This window comes from Sorex fumeus, unplaced genomic scaffold (genome assembly GCF_029834395.1).
Source record: "Sorex fumeus unplaced genomic scaffold, SorFum_2.1 ptg000129l, whole genome shotgun sequence".
Classification (NCBI taxonomy): domain Eukaryota; kingdom Metazoa; phylum Chordata; class Mammalia; order Eulipotyphla; family Soricidae; genus Sorex; species Sorex fumeus.
In genome coordinates, this window is record NW_026606186.1 from 10,024,783 (window position 1) to 10,040,971 (window position 16,189).

Genomic DNA, 16,189 nt, shown 5'->3' on the forward strand with positions numbered 1-16,189 from the left:
GAGCAAATCAATGAACAACAGGAGGACAGTGACAGTGACAGTGATTCTACTTCTTAATATTAGTTTTTTTGTATGGACACAGTAAGAGATACATTAATCAAGTAGGGTGGCTCTCCTGGGGACATCTCAATATAGATCTCAGACTACAGTGCTCACGCCAGATTAATCTTTCTTAACCCTAGCAGGGTCCTAATCTAGATGTTACTTTTTGGATCATGGCAGAATTTTTTCATGACCATGCTCTTAACTTTTAGTTAAGTATTATGGCACTTTGGCCTGGCCCATTTCGATGCCAGGATAGCTCATATCTTGCCCTGGGTCCATCCAGTCCCTCGTTGGAACTCTGCTTTTGGGATGCTAGGAACTAAGGGCAACTGAGCCTTAAGTCTAGAGAACAGATGCCCAGGAGTGAACGTCATTCAGAGTCAATTAACTCCCAAGTTACAAAAGCATAGCATTAACTGTCTTCCTGTGTCCATATAAAAACAACTGTAGCAATGTATCCTCCCGTTGTTCATTGATTTTCTCGAGCGGGCCCAGTAACGTCTCCATTGTGAGACTTGTTGTTACTGTGTTTGGCATATCGAATATGTCACAGATTGCTCTGAATTAACTATGCAAAGGACATAAAAAGAAGAGAAAAGCAATATTTACAAGTTAACACAATCTGATTAGGAGATAAAGGTAATTGACCAGCTGGGGAAGCAGAGCACAAAGAAAGAGGTTAAAAGTAACATAGAATAATGGGAGCACTGTGATGGGAGTAACCCAATAAACCTAAGCTCCCTGTGGCAAGGCAGAAAGGACAAACCAATATTATTCTACAGTGGCCCAGTCTGGACACTGTAACCTACTGACCCCATGATGCTGCTGAGTTTTCAAACCACAGAGCAGGCCTGGGGCCAGCCAGCACCATAGACCTCCACCTGTTTCTCTGCAACTCGCTCTCAGGCCTTTCTTTTCCCAAGGCAAATATCTCCTTTCATTTTTTTTTCCACTTTTGGAAAACAATGTCCCAAATTTTCTAGTATGCATTTAAACACACTTCTTGAGAGAGGTTTCCAGAACTTTCCAAACAGACTGAGATCTCAACTCAATCCTACTCTTCTCTTCCAAGGCACTTGCAGTTCATGCAATTCACGTTCATGCAATGAGGGGGGCCCTACGTGCCCTGTTCATGCAGCCGTGAAGGCCTGGGTTGTTCCCCAGCTAACAGGAGGTGAAGAGGAGGTTGGGGGACTTCTGAATTGATTTGTTATTGGCCCATGCCATAGTTGCTAAGAGTTCCAATCCATCAGGAGCCACAGCTCTGTCCTGCTCCTCTGCCTACTCCCGGTCCATGCCCTCCCTTCCTGCCCCACATTCCAAAAACCTTTACCCTGGCACTTGGAATAAAAGAAATTGCCTAAGAAATGAAAACCGATAGTCCTTCTCTACAAAGCAATTTCACAACACATTTTAAGAGCCAACATACACGGGGAGGCCTCCATCCAGCAATCTCCCTCTAACTGGATTCTTTATCTGAAATAAATTCCCAGAGGGGGAGAAAGATAGTTATACACAAAGCACTTCATGTAGGATTAACTATTCATTCCATAAATATTTAATGAATTCCTACTTTAGATGGGGAAATCAAGGCAAACAAGTCCTTTCCTTCTGGAGAACATGCTATAACCGGGAGACGGGAAATAATAACTACCTACATAAGTTGAGAGGACATTTAAGCTAACAGCCACAGGGCAAGCAGGAACAGACACAGGAAAAGTCCACCCTAGAACATTCCAGAAAGAGAGGCAAATGCCCATAAGTAGCCAGAGTTCCAGGAAACTGCAGGAAGGGGAAGTGAGCCTGGATGAGGTCAGAGGAGAGGCAGCGCCAGGCCCAGAATTTCTGTGAGCACGGCTGCTTCCGTTGGAGTCCATGGATGATACCAAGCAAGGGCATGACACCGAGCTCTGGACGGAAGAAGAGCAGGAGAGAGTTTGGGGCCAGCACCAAACCTTTTTCCCTTGTCATGGAAAAGGGTGGCTGTCCCTTGACGGTAAATGACAGAGGTAGAAATAAAGATGAAAGGATGAAGCAGAATATTACAGGTACTGAAGCCAAGAGGGGTGCTGAAGGAACTGGACCACAAGAGATGCATCGGATTCCTCCTGGACTCAACTCCAGCTACTGCAGGTGCTGGTCTGCCCTTCTGAGGACCCCAGGAGGAGGTTTTAATAGGGAAAATGAGAAAGGATGGGACCTGAGTTACACTGTCGCCCCCAGAAAGACATACTGAAATCCTCAGCCCTCCCCCATACTTCAGACTGTGACCTCATAGGAAATAAAGCTATTGCTGAGGTTCTTTAGTAGAGAAAGTGAGGTTACCCCGGAGGGCAGTGGGTGCTTCCTCCCAGGAGACCAAGAAGAGGAAACTGGGCGGACCCAGAGACAGACGTTCAGAGAAAGGAAGACATTGTGTGAGGATGTGGAACCCCAAGGAAATCAGTCACATGACAATGAACAAAATTGAAGAAATGTGTGTGCATGACCAGGACTCCAAGAAGGGCCAGCCAAAACTATCAGAAACCGTTCTCCAAATGCCCCAGCAGGAACTCACCCTGATGGCACCTCCCTCCAGACTTCCACCCTCCCGCTGAGTGGACAAGTCCTCCGGGGTTTGGGGTCCCCATCAGGGCAGCCTTAAGTCTCTCCTTGATAAGTCTTAGACCCACAGGGATGACATCTGAGTGTGGAATTATAGCTCACAAAGTTACGCTCTGCACGTTGCTGAAGCACTTATGTGACCTCTACAATTTGACACCCAAAGGAGGGAGCAAGGAGAAATAATATCATAAAAGATTATCTGTCCCTGGAAGCATGACACTGCCTCTGAAGAGAGTCATTATGAAAAAGGTAAGAACCTGGACAATATTTATGATAATGTGGTCCATACAGCCCATGACTGACACCTTCTGACATTGTTACACAGACAGGCTCTGAGGAATGTCTTGTTGTTGCACACACAGTTAGCAACTGATGCATCTCACACTGTTATACACATAGCAAGTGTCTGATGCTTCTCACCTTGTTACACACACAGCCAATGACTGATGCTTCTGATGTTACTACACATACAGTCAGAGATGAATACATCTCAAATTGCCTTGCCCACACAATTCATGATGATTCATGACACATTGTTACATAGTTGATGGCTACAGCTTCTCACATTGTTGCACATGGAGACAGCAACTGATGCTTCTGACATGGCCACACAGTCAAAGATGCCACCATGCAGTAACTGCCTCTGAGGAGAGCAGGGCTCAAACAGCCTGAGTTGAGATCTAGGCTCCAACTCTGCTAAATTGTCTAGAACAAGGTGCATGTCATTCTATGCTGCAAGCTTTATTTCTTTAATAAAAAAAAAAAAAAGGTGACACCAGGGTAAGCAAATACATGGTTGGAATACAAAGTGCTGAGGTAGTTTAAAAAAAAAAAAAAAAAAAGCAAAAAAGTTACACAAGACTGACTTCCTGGAAGAGCTGACCTCAAAAGACACATGCCGCGGGGGGCAGGGTGCTCCCCACAGACGAGGGATGTGGCCCAAGACCTCCATCCAGGAAGTCATTCTCTGAGCATCACCAACACTGGAACTCAGCATCCAGGCTCTGACTACTTCCACCTAGACCCCACCCATCACGAGCTGCCTAAGGCTGCTGTCCTGTTACCTCTGTTTCCAGAAGCACAAGATCTGGCACAGCGAAAGAGGAAATGTCTATTACTTTTAGCAAAAAACTCAGAATCCAAATTTTACTATCATTATTACAGCACTCTTTGCACTTATAGGGCTGGAGCGATAGCACAGCAGTAGGGCATTTGCCTTGCATGCAGCCAGCCCGGCCGAGCCGGGTTCGATTCCTCTGCCCCTCTCAGAGAGGCCGGGAAGCTATAGCAAAGCCTGGTTACCTGTAACTTATACAATACACCAAACACAGTAACAACAAGTCTCAAAATGGAGATGTTACTGGGCTCACTCGAGCAAATCAATGAGCGACGGGAGGACTTTGTTTATTTGCACTTATTATCACCGCTATTTTATATATTATATATAACATTAATAATATATGTGTGGGCTGGAGTGATAGCACAGCGGTAGGGCATTTGCCTTGCGCACAACTGGCCCCGGCCGAGCCAGGTTCAATTCCTCTGCCCCTCTCGGAGAGCCCAGCAAGCTACCGAGAGTATCTTGCTTGCACGGCAAAGCCTGGCAAGCTACCCGTGACGTATTTGATATGCCAAACACAGTAACAACAAGTCTCACGATGGAGATGTTACTGGGCCCACTCGAGCAAATCGATGAACAACAGGAGGACAGTGACAGTGACAATAGATGCGCACTTATTATGGAAACTAGCCCCTGAGGCCCATGGATCCTGAGCCTTTCAGTCTATGGACATTAGGTCACGTAGATTCATCCTTGGTAGCAAGCTGGGGCCTGGAACACAGATGAGCTTTCAGCTGGAGCTAAGTGACTTTAGCTGAGGTCATTGAGGAGACTTACCTGCCTTGGAAGAAGGGACAAATACTAACACCACCAGCTAGAAAAAAGAGAAACAGGAAAGAGCCTTATGTGACAGCAGCAAATATCACTAATACATCGAGTAAAGAGACTTCCAGCCCATAACCCAAATCAATTTCATTTTGTCTCCCACCCCTTCCCCCATATGATGCACCCAGAGGGGAGGAAGGGAAGTCATTTCTCTAAGATTTTTCTGATGTTCCAAGACCAGGCCAGTCACCAAACTCTGCTCATGGGTTGAGCAGTGCCTACTCCCCTGATGATCAAAATTCCAAACTTGCTGGGTCAGGAAAATAACACAGGGGTTAAGGTAATTGCCTTGCATGTAGCTGAGCCCACTTTGATCCCCGGCACCCCAGATGAGAACTGCCCTGAGAACTGCCAGGAGTGATCCCTGAGCACAAAGTTAAATATCATCCTTCAGTGAAGTCATATCTGGCCCTAAAAAGCAAAATAAAAAAATTTAATTTTCTAAAATTCCATCTTTCCTCCCAAGCAGGTTGTGCTGCAGGGGAGCCCTATAGAAGTGGCTGGGGCCACGGACAGCTGTAACTCATTTCTGCAGACTTCCTCCTTGTTTGCTAAGCTGCTGACTTCTGTGGCTGATGGGTGAAGTCATGAGGAGGAACAGAGGATAGCAGAGAGAGCGCTACCTGATGTCTTCAAATCAGACTTAATGCCGAGACATGCATGGAAGTATCCAGTGGCCTCCCTAAGGTCCTGAGGACCTCTCCTAACCCAGCCACCAGTCCACTGTATGCCCCATACTTCACTCCTGCCTACCACAATCCACACACCTTCAGTTTGTGACCCCATAGGGCTGATCTCACCTTCACACTGGTTCTACCAGGGCCAGCCACTGTGCATGACCATAGATGGTGCATCCTTCCTGCATGCTGGCCCACTGCCACCTCCCCTTGGCTGCATTTGCTCAGATACCACAGGTCCCATTCCTTCTGCTTCTCATGTGGCTGTTAAATGCCAACTCAGCCTGGCCCCCTAGACACATAGTAAGCTGCTCCAAGCAGACCCCAAGAAGCCCCATCCCTGGACTCGAGAAGGCGAAAAGAAGCCAGCAGTGCTGGCTACGACAATCCTCCTTCGGTCCTAATGTCCCACTGTGGCACTATTCCGCTCAGGGGCAGAAAAGGCAGATGCACACAGAGACACATGCATACACACACACACACACACACACACACACACACACATACATGCCTGGTCACACAATCACATGCATGTATACACATATAGATCTACACTCACACACATTCACACAGATAGACAGGCACTCATGTACCTATGTGCATACACGCACACTAGCTTTTGCAGAGGTCAAAGATGACCCCAAAAGTGTATGACACTATTTCTCAAGGGTTTCTGTCCCTGAGGGAACAAGAACTCTCCCTCGGGTCAGCACATGGAGGACGGGAAGGACTGTGTCTGTTGGGGTCGGGCAGGCAGGCACTGGAGAAAGCAGCCTTCTCTGCCCTGGTCTGACGAATGAGTAGGACTTGGATTCGCTCAAAGGTAGCCTTCTCTGGGAGCCGAATGTGGGAAGCAGAACCCAGGGCTGGGGATGGAGGTAGATGTGGGGAGGGGAAGTCTTGCTGGTTTGTTTAAAGAAGGCCAGGCCAGGCCAGACCAAAGAGAAACAAGAGAAGGGGCTTCCGTGTTTTCCTACAGGAATGAGATCTTTGCAGGGCCTGACCCTCGCACCTGCATGGAGGCTGGAGTGGAGTGGAGAGGGCCTGAAAGGCTCTTGGGGAAACACACTCTTATTTCCTGCAGTCACTAACTTGAGCCCCATTAAGGAAAGGAGAAGGGGGCTGGAGTGACAGCACAGCGGGTAGGGTGTTTGCCTTGCACATGGCCGACCTGGGTTCAATTCCCAGCATCCCATATGGTCCACTGAGTACTGCCAGCAGTGATTCCTGAGTGCAGAGCCAGGAGTAATCCCTGTGCATTGCCGGGTGTGGCCCAAAAAGCAAAAAAAAAGGGTGGGGGAGGGGAGAAGAAAAAATCCTTCCCAGCCCACTTTCCCTTCCAGGATCTCCCTAGTCAACACCTGTCATGAGTTCACTTTAGGGAGACCCCAGTTCTGTGAGCACTGTTTGAGAGGGCTACACCCAGGCCAGCCCAAGACCCTCCCCGCAGCTCCTGGGGCCTCAGCTGCTGCACCCACAGCTTCCGAACTCAAGGTCAGGTCAGCGTGATACTCTGAGAGCAGAAGGACCCTGAGGGAGACCAGCCCAGTCACCGCCTCTCCATGCAGCTAAGAGCAGGTTCAAGATGGGGGATGTGGGTTTAGATTCAAAGGCCAGCAGGACCGTCACCCTCAGATTCTTAGACTAGGCTCGGCCTCTGTGGGTTTCTCTGTAAAATGAGAGCACAGAACCCAACAGAGTGGCTGCAGAGAGGGCCAGGCACAGAGCACAAACGCCCAGACCAGAGGGTCAGCACACATTCACTCTCCCCCACTTCTGCACCCTGCAACATGCTTCTCTGCCCATTTCAGTGAGCGGAGGCCAGGGACTTCAGGGGAAGGAGAATCGGATAAGACGCTTCAACATCCATCATCCCCAGTCCTGGGGCCTTCCTCTGCCTGTCTGATATCTGGAAACTAGTCTTTAATTTTATGATTTCCAACAGCTACAATATACACATGCACACATACATATATGGCCACCTCCTAGTAGAGAGTCCTGGCACATACTTGGCATGAGCTCACCTCCGGCTTCTCCCACGACCACCATGGGACTGTTTTCCCCTCCCACCGGCAATGCGTGGCATCTGAGGTCCTCATGGGCCTGAGTGCCCATTAGGTGAGGCAGGCATGCCCAACAGAGGGCGCTCTGGGCACCACCTCCTGCCTGGCCCCAGCCCTGGGGAAGGGCACCCCGCCAAGGAAAATACTGGTGGAAATAAGAAAGAAAGGATTCCAGGTTTATGAGTCCCAGACTTTGAAAAACAAAACTGCTGAGTTGTCTCCTGAGTTAGGCAAACAGAACACCACAGCGGCCCCGAGAGTTTCCAGAAAACAATTTGTGAATGCTTTGGGCAGAGCTGGCAGGGGCACCAATGGGAGGATTGGGGGGTGCAGTTCATTGGCCAACTATAAGGTGGGGCCAGGGTGGGCAACGTGCCTATGAGGGCAAGTCTTCAAGCTCTTGGGCACAGAAGACCTTGTCCAGGCCCATGTGTGGGTTTCTCTGTCTCTCCCTGTCCCAGGGGAGGGAGCTGTGGGCCCCATCTACTCCTGATGCAGAGCCAAAAGGCTGCATCCATGAACAAGACAATCTCTGCACTCACAGGGCCAAGTCGAGCCGGGGAGACTCAAGAATAGACTTTTCAGTTTAGAATTGTGTCCTCCGAAGGCATCTGAGGTCTGGTTCCCAGCTCTGGCTTGGAAGTCCCACAGCTGGGATGCAGGCCAACTCCCCACCGCCCATTCTCCTCCTCCCCCACCCCCACCCCCGCCCCCCTTGCAGATCTTGGCGCTCTTCACCACCCAATGGAAATGGGAATACTAAAACCCATCCTAGGAGAGCGCATGCGTAAAAATGCTTGGTGACTGACTTCTATGCCAGTGCTCAGGCTCTGAGCCGGGTCCATGCCGGGTCCATGCAAGCTCCCTGCTAGACCCAAGCTTCACCGCTGACGTGCTCGACCTGGGATGCCAGCCTCTGCAGCGTCGCCGAGAGGTCCGCAAACAAAGACTGTACGGGTATTTGCTTGGACGGGTTTGGTTTTTTAGGCACGTGCATGTTATAACAAGGCGTTTCACCTGGGGAAAAAAAATCAGATCTCAAGTTTCTCTGGAGACCTTGGAAGAACCAGCCCACCTACGCGTGTGCGCCTCCACGCCCGGGCTTCCCACAGACGCGCCCTTTCCCGCGCGCCCGTCCCCCTGGCAGGCATCCCGGACTGGCTTTGGAGGGGCTCCAAGGTGGCCCTCTGGGACTCACGTGCAGACATGCGCTCTGGAAACCAACCTGGGAGGCAGGGCCAGGTGAAACGGTGAGGGCGGACGCAGCGCGGCGGGAGGGACTTGGTGCCCCCGGCGGCTCCGGTTTCAGCGGTCAAAGGGCCTCACTGGATAGAGCATCTGGCGCTGCTCAGGGCTCTGCACTCTGTCCCGGACCTTGGCTACAGAAAACGTGCCCAGAGGCCAGCAGGGACTTGTTTACTGACCTTACATTTAAAAAAAAAAAAAGCCTCCAAATGGTCCAGACTGTGGTTTCCCCAGAAAGGCTCTTAGGCGGGCAGTGCTGTGCCATAAAACTGAGCAGTCAACCCGAGAGATAGAAGAGCAGGTAAGACACTTGCCTCGCGCGCGCAGTCAACCCGCCATCAATTCCCAGCACCTCCTTTGGTTCCCTGAGCCCTGCCAGAAATGATCGTCTGAGCGCAGAGCCTAGAGTAAGCCCTGAGCCAGGAGTAAGCCCTGAGCACAGCCGGGTGTGGCCTAAAAACAATCATACTCCAGGCCAAGTTGGTGAATACTCCTGGAACTGATATTCTCCTAATGCCCCCGCCTGGGCCCACTCCAGATGGCACACAAGTTGTAAACATAGACATTCACTGCCACGAGATGCGTGAGGCAGCTGGGTACCTGCTGGGGTACCCTGCTGGGGTACCTCCCCCAGGAAACTCAGGCTGGGGCAGAGAGCTGAGGAAAGGGCGGTATGGGAGTAGCAGGAGAAGAAACTGGGCCTGGCACGTCCGATGCCAGCTGCTCTCCCAGCCTCAGTTACCATTTCTTTCAGAAAGACAGTAAGGTCAGAGAGCTGTGCAGACCCCAAGGCATGTACCGCCCCAGCCTCCCCCACCTCCTGCTGACCCCCCAGCCTGGGCATGGTGGAAGGAAGCACAAGCCTTCGCCCTGCCCTCAGCCCTGGGCTTCCAGCCCTGCATTCTTGCCTCCAAGTCTCAGCTTGCTCCGGGAATTCCTCTGACTGAGCTCGGAGAGAATCCTGGGAGGAGGTTTATACACATAGCTTTCTCTTAAGAAAAAAAATTATTAAAATATATAAAATGATTAATAGATATCTTTAATGGGCTGGAGCGATAGCACAGCGGTAGGGTGTTTGCCTTGCGCGCAGCCAGCCCGGCTGAGCCGGGTTCAATTCCTCCGCCCCTCTCGGAGAGCCCAGCAAGCTACCGAGAGTATCTCGCCCGCCCGGCAAAGCCTGGCAAGCTACCCGTGATGTATTCGATATGCCAAACACAGTAACAACAAAGTCTCCAATGGAGACGTTACTGGGCCCGCTTGAGCAAATCAATGAACAATGGGAGGACAGCGTGTTTATCATATCTTTAATAATTTTTCCTTAAGAGAAAGCTATGTGTATTATTATTAAAATATATATATTATTAATGGGCTGAATCAATAGCACAGCGGGTAGGGCATTTGCCTTGCACACGGCTGACCCGGGTTCGATTCCTTTGTCCCTCTCGGAGAGCCCAGCAAGCTACCTAGAGTATCTCACCCGCACAGCAGAGCCTGGCAAGCTCCCTGTGACGTATTCGATATGCCAGACACAGTAACAACAAGGCTCACGATGGAGACGTTACTGGTGCCCGCTCGAGCAAATCGATGAACAATGGGAGGACAGTGCTACAGTGCCATTGTTATTAATAACAAAAACAAATAAGGTCTTAAGTTCCAAAAGACCAGTGAGCTACAAACGCTTCTTGCACCTTCTCTGGGGGTTCCCAGTGCCGCCCTCTTCAACCAAGTTGGGGAGAGACCTAAGTCCAGGTGAAAGAGCAGCCTGCCCCTCTTGCCCCTCATAGGATCTAAGTAGTGAAGGGCTCGGCCCAGAAGTCACTCAAAGCCCATGGTCCCACATCACAAGACAGAACGTTGACACCCACAAACAGGATAGGCTTTTCCTGCCATCATAGGAAAGCAGACTGAAGGCAGTTTTTCTCTTCTTCCTACTAAGACTCTTCCCCTCCCTGCTGTTCCCCTCAAACTGAAGTTCTGGTTAGAACACCCAGGAGGGGCTGAGGGGCTGCCTCCTCCTCCAGCAGGGTGCTGGCTACTATCGAGTTTCAAACCATGAGTTATTCACATTCTGCTGCACTGGCCCAAAGCAGGGCACACACTGCAGAGGACGGTGTGAAGGGAAAGCAAATACCCAGGGTATCCCTGGAACACAGTGCAAAGTAGGTGCCTTAGGCCAGCACTGGCTCAGGTTCAGCAGGAGTGGCCCAAAGCAGCCAGGATGTTCCTTGGTGCCTGCCTTCCTCATGTAGGATCATGTCCTTCTCAAAAGATCTGTGTGGCTCAGTCACGTCACCATGCCCTCAAGGGCAGATGACACACCCATCCTAGGCCGAAATCCCTGTGCTCTCTCAGAGTGGCTGATCTTACAGATTTCACTCAGAAAAGTATTGGGACACACCCCCCTCCCTGAGCTGACAAATTAAAGCCTTCATAATATGTCAGACTTTTCTTCAAATCTGGAAACCCAGTGAGATTGGAAAAACCACCCCCGCCCTTAGAAACCCTCTTCAACAAACAACCGTTCACATTTTTCTTGGGATGTTGTTTCTAACTCTACAACCCCCTGAAACAGACCAAAGTAGCTGGCGGATGTCACCCGTGATGGGCATGTGACACATGAATCATTTGCAGAACCAGTGTTGACTGGAGTCTCCCTACAAGCCCCACTTGCTACAAAGCTGGGGGGTGGGGTTGGATGGGGGAACAATAATGAGGACATGAGACACAGCTTTGCTTCAATGGCTTTCACTCATTCAATTTATGTGCTCACAATGGACAGGCATAGAATGATTGCACTCATTTTGTGGGATATAAAAAACACAGTATGGGAGCTGGAGTGATAGCACAGTGGGTATGGTGTTTGCCTTGCACGCAGCTGACCCGGGTTCGATTCCCAGCATCCCATATGGTCCCCCGAGCACCGCCAGGAGTAGTTCCTGCGTGCATGAGCCAGGGGTAACCCCTGTGCATCGCCAGTGTGACCCAAAAAGCAAAAAAAAAAAAAACACAGTATGAGACTATTACCCGTGAACAATAGAAATATGGGCCTACAGTTGGAAGCTCATCACAAATGTGGGAAAGGGGTAAGAGGGCAGTTAGGACAGAGAAGGACCACTATGACAATGACAGTTGGAAATGATCCCTCTGGACAAAAATTGTGTGCTAAGAGTAGATAAAGGGATATACATGATAACTGTACAGTAACTGTAACACAAACCATATTGACCAAAAGGAAAGGAAGAACAAGCGAGCGAGCGAGAGAGAGAAAGACAGACAGACAGACAGAGACATAGACAGAGACAGAGAGACAGAGAGAGGAAAAGTGTCTGGAGGTGGGGTGGGTGGAAGGAGGGAAACCGGGGACATTGGAGGTGGGAAATGTGCACTGGTGAAGGGACAGGTGTTGAAACATTGTATGACTGAAACCCAATCATAGAAAACTTTGTAACTATATAGAAGTCATTTAATTTAAGTTTGAAAAATCATTTTATTTAAAAATCAATCTATTCATCTAATTCCATGGATTCCAGCAGAAAGGAAAAGGAAAACTTGCAATCACATTATCTAAATTGCCAATGACAAGTGGAATAAGACCCAAGATGGAGACAAACAAGAAGGGGACATGGGATGTTTTGAATAATGACCCCAAAACTGAGACTGTCTGGCTAGTGGTTGGTTTTTCCGGAGCTCATGTGCAGTTCCATTGCTGCCATTAGTTTTATGTGCATTTCCATGGGAAGACCTACGTCGGGGTTCAAGAGCCAAGTAGCATTTGGTCTACTAATCTAGCAGGCAATGAAGAACTGTAGTCATAATCTCATCATTGGCCACTATCCAGATCACATGTCCTTCTCTCCCAGAAGGGAGCATAACCTGATGCTCACTATAATCATGCCGCTGGACCCCGCACCATGCTATTCCACTCGGGGCGAGATGGGCGAGTGAGACCCCTCCCCATCCCAAGGGACCCAGTCCCGGAAGCTGAAAACCTCCACAACTCAACCACTGCCCTGCTCACAGCCGCTCTCCACACAAGTGAACCTTTTCCTGGACACTTCATAGGACACACTCTACCCATACTCCAAGAGTACTGCACCACTTTTGACTGGATTCAAAGTAGAAGGCAACCAATCTTAGAGGGAAATATTATATTATTTAGGTTCTGCTTTATTGGGGTATGGGATGGAAACACCCAAAACATGGTGGTGGGAAGGTGTATGGTGGTGGGATTAGTGATTGAATATTAAATGTAATCAAATATTGTGAGCTACTTTATAAAATTTGTAAAAAATTTTAAACTATGAAAAAGAAGAGGAGGACAAGGAGGAGATGGAGGAGGAGAAGGAGGAGAAGGAGGAGGGAAGAGGAAGGAGGAGGAAGGAAGGAAGGAAGAAGAAAAAATCAAAAAGAAGAAGAAGAAGAAGAAGAACAACAACAACAACAACTGTAATCATCTATGTAATTAGATGTCCTAGACCCGAATCAGAAGTTAATCTGAGATCAAGAGGCTCTGACCGCAACGGCTGCTCACTAATTGTTTTTCCAAAACAACTCAAGGCATGAATAGAAACTCAGTCACACAGGATGGAGCAGTGAAACCAGGACGATGGAAGCATCAGTTAGGGGAAGCAGCATCCTACTATGGGCACCCCGTGTTAGGGGTCATTGTCGGGCAGAAGCATCAATAGAAGCCTGGATTCACTTCCTTGGTTCTTTCACATCTAGGGGGTGGCGGCCAGGATCCAGCAGCCTGCTTACCTCCTTCACAGCTAGAATCTGGGTCCACACAGTGGGGATCACAAGGTCATGGGGTGGCATCACTGCAAATGACTGCTGCATCTGTGGCCTACCACAGATAGAGACCCCCAAGACCCCAGTAGCGCCACACAATTGATTATAATAAATTATAAATATAAATTATAATCAATATAATACCTTGATGAAAACATAGAAAAAGTCCTCCAAGATAGAGACCCCAGTAGCGCCACACAATTGATTATAATAAATTATAAATATAAATTATAATCAATATAATACCTTGATGAAAACATAGAAAAGGTCCTCCAAGATAGAGACCTCAGAAGTTTTTTCAATGATCTGATGCGCATTGACAAAGACACCAAGCATTTGAGTCTCAGACCAACACAGACAGGATGAGCATTGCCAATGAGGACTATTTGGAAAGTCCCCCAAAATATTCACTACCACAAATCTGTGAATAAAAGAAATGGAGAGTCTTCCTAATGTGTGTCAGAAAACCAACATTAGATGAGTACCAAAAGTAAACATTACTAAAAAAGAAAATTTCAGGACTGGTGAACATTGATGCCAAGATTCGCAACAAACACTTAGCAAGCCAAGTTCAATAATACAGCAAAAGAATCATACCCCAAGATCAACCGGAACTCATGCCAGGAATGCAGGAATGATTCAGTATATGGAAATCAGTCAATTCAATACAACAGATCAACAAAAATAAAGATAAAATCATATGATGAAATCAGTTGATGCAGAGAAAGCTTTTGGTAAAATTCAGCTTTCATTCATGATTGAAAAAAAGTACCTCAACAAAATAGGGATAGAAGAGTAACATACTTCAAGATTCTAACAGTCATTTACAACAAGCCCACAGCCAACATTACATTTTCAACTCAGGGATGAAAAACTGAAAGTCTTCCCCCTGAGATCAGGCACGAGACAAGGATTATGCTTTTCCCACTATTATTCAAAATAGTTTTGTAAGTCCCTACCACTGCAATCAGGCAAGTAAAAGAAATCCAAGGCATTCAAATTGGAAAAGAAGTTGAACTATCGTTAGATATAGGTTAGATAACAATAACATAGAGAACCCTAAAAACTCCTTGAGAGAGAGAGAGAGAGAGAGAGAGAGAAGGAAGGAAGGAAGGAAAGTGCCTACCATGCAGGGGGAGAGAGGGAGGCACTGAGGGATGGCAGGAGGGAAACTGGGGAACACTGGTGGGGAAAATGTACATTGGGAAATGAAAGGACAGGTGGTGGAAGATTGTATGACTGAAACCCAGTCATGAACAACTTTGTAGCTGTAGTTCAACAAAAAAAATTTAAAACCTCCTTTAAAGCCTCTTTCACACAATAAAATCAATACAGCAGAGTAGTAGCATACAAAATCCACACTCAAAAATCAATGATGTAATTCTTTATGAAAGTAATGAACTACAAGAGAAAGAAATTAAAAAGACAATTCCACAATTCTACTTAGTGTCCAAAAACATCAAGTAACTAGAAATCAACTTAACAAAAGATCTGAAAGACTTACACACTAAAATATATCATTCTTGAATAGAAGAGAACACGCCAGGAAATGGGAAAATAATTCCATGTTCATGGACTGAATGATTCAACATTGTTAGTCTGTAGCACTGTAGCACTGTCCTCCTGTTGTTCATGGATTTTGCTCAAGCGGGCACCAGTAATATCTCCATTGTTAGACTTGTTGTTACTGTTTTTGGCATATCAAATACACCACAGGGAGCTGGCCAGGCTCTGCCGTGTGTGGGCGGGATACTCTCAGTAGCTTGCCAGGCTCTCTGAGAGGGATGGAGGAATGGAACCCGGGTCACCTGCGTGCAAGGCAAACACCCTACCTGCTGTGCTATCGCTCCAGCTGCACCGCTGGTGTAGTGATATCATGCAAGATTCCCATTCTTCTGACCCGGGTTCATTTCCTGTGTGGTGCACTTCACTTAAAATGTCTATCCTACCTAAATTCAATTCAACTCCCATCAAAATACTAATGACTTTCTTCAAGGACTTAGATAGAATGTTCTCAAGTGGGGATGGAGCCATAAAACTCCATGAATAGCTTAATCAGTTCCAAGAAAGAAGGAGGAGAAAGTGAAAGAAAGCTAGAAGATTGGAGGTACTGCATTCCCTAATTTTAAACCATACTATAAAATGATAGTAGTCAAAACGGTGTGGAGTGCGCTAGACTCTCACGCTAGACTCTCAGACTAATGGAACAGAATTGAGACCCCAGAGACAACCCTGAGTTGAATGGATGGTTAGTCTGTGGCAGATGGGTACACATACTCTGTGAGTTGGGTACAATGAAGAGAAGCAAGAAAATCCTCTTCAACAAATAATGATAGAAAAATTGAATAGTCACATGTGGAAAAAAAAAGAAAGAAATTGGATCCATGTTTCACATCACATACAAAAATCAACTCTAAATGAATTAAAGACCCCAATATTAAATTATAATCAATATAATACCTTGATGAAAACATAGAAAAAGTCCTCCAAGATAGAGACCTCAGAAGTTTTTTCAATGATCTGATGCGCATTGACAAAGACACCAAAAATGAAAAGACGTCCGCATATGCTTAACCACTAAATTAAACTATAAGCAAAAAACTGAACTAAATAAACTAAACTCCCATAAACTAAAAGGAGTGTACAAGGCAAAAGAAACTCAGTCTAAAATAAAAGACACACTACTGAATGGGAGAAAATATTTACACACGAGATATACAGAGATGTCACAAAGCTCAACAAGAAAATTCAATAACCACATCAAAAAGCGGAGAGAGGAGATAAGTAGTTTCCTGAAAACATGCCATCAGCCAGTAAGC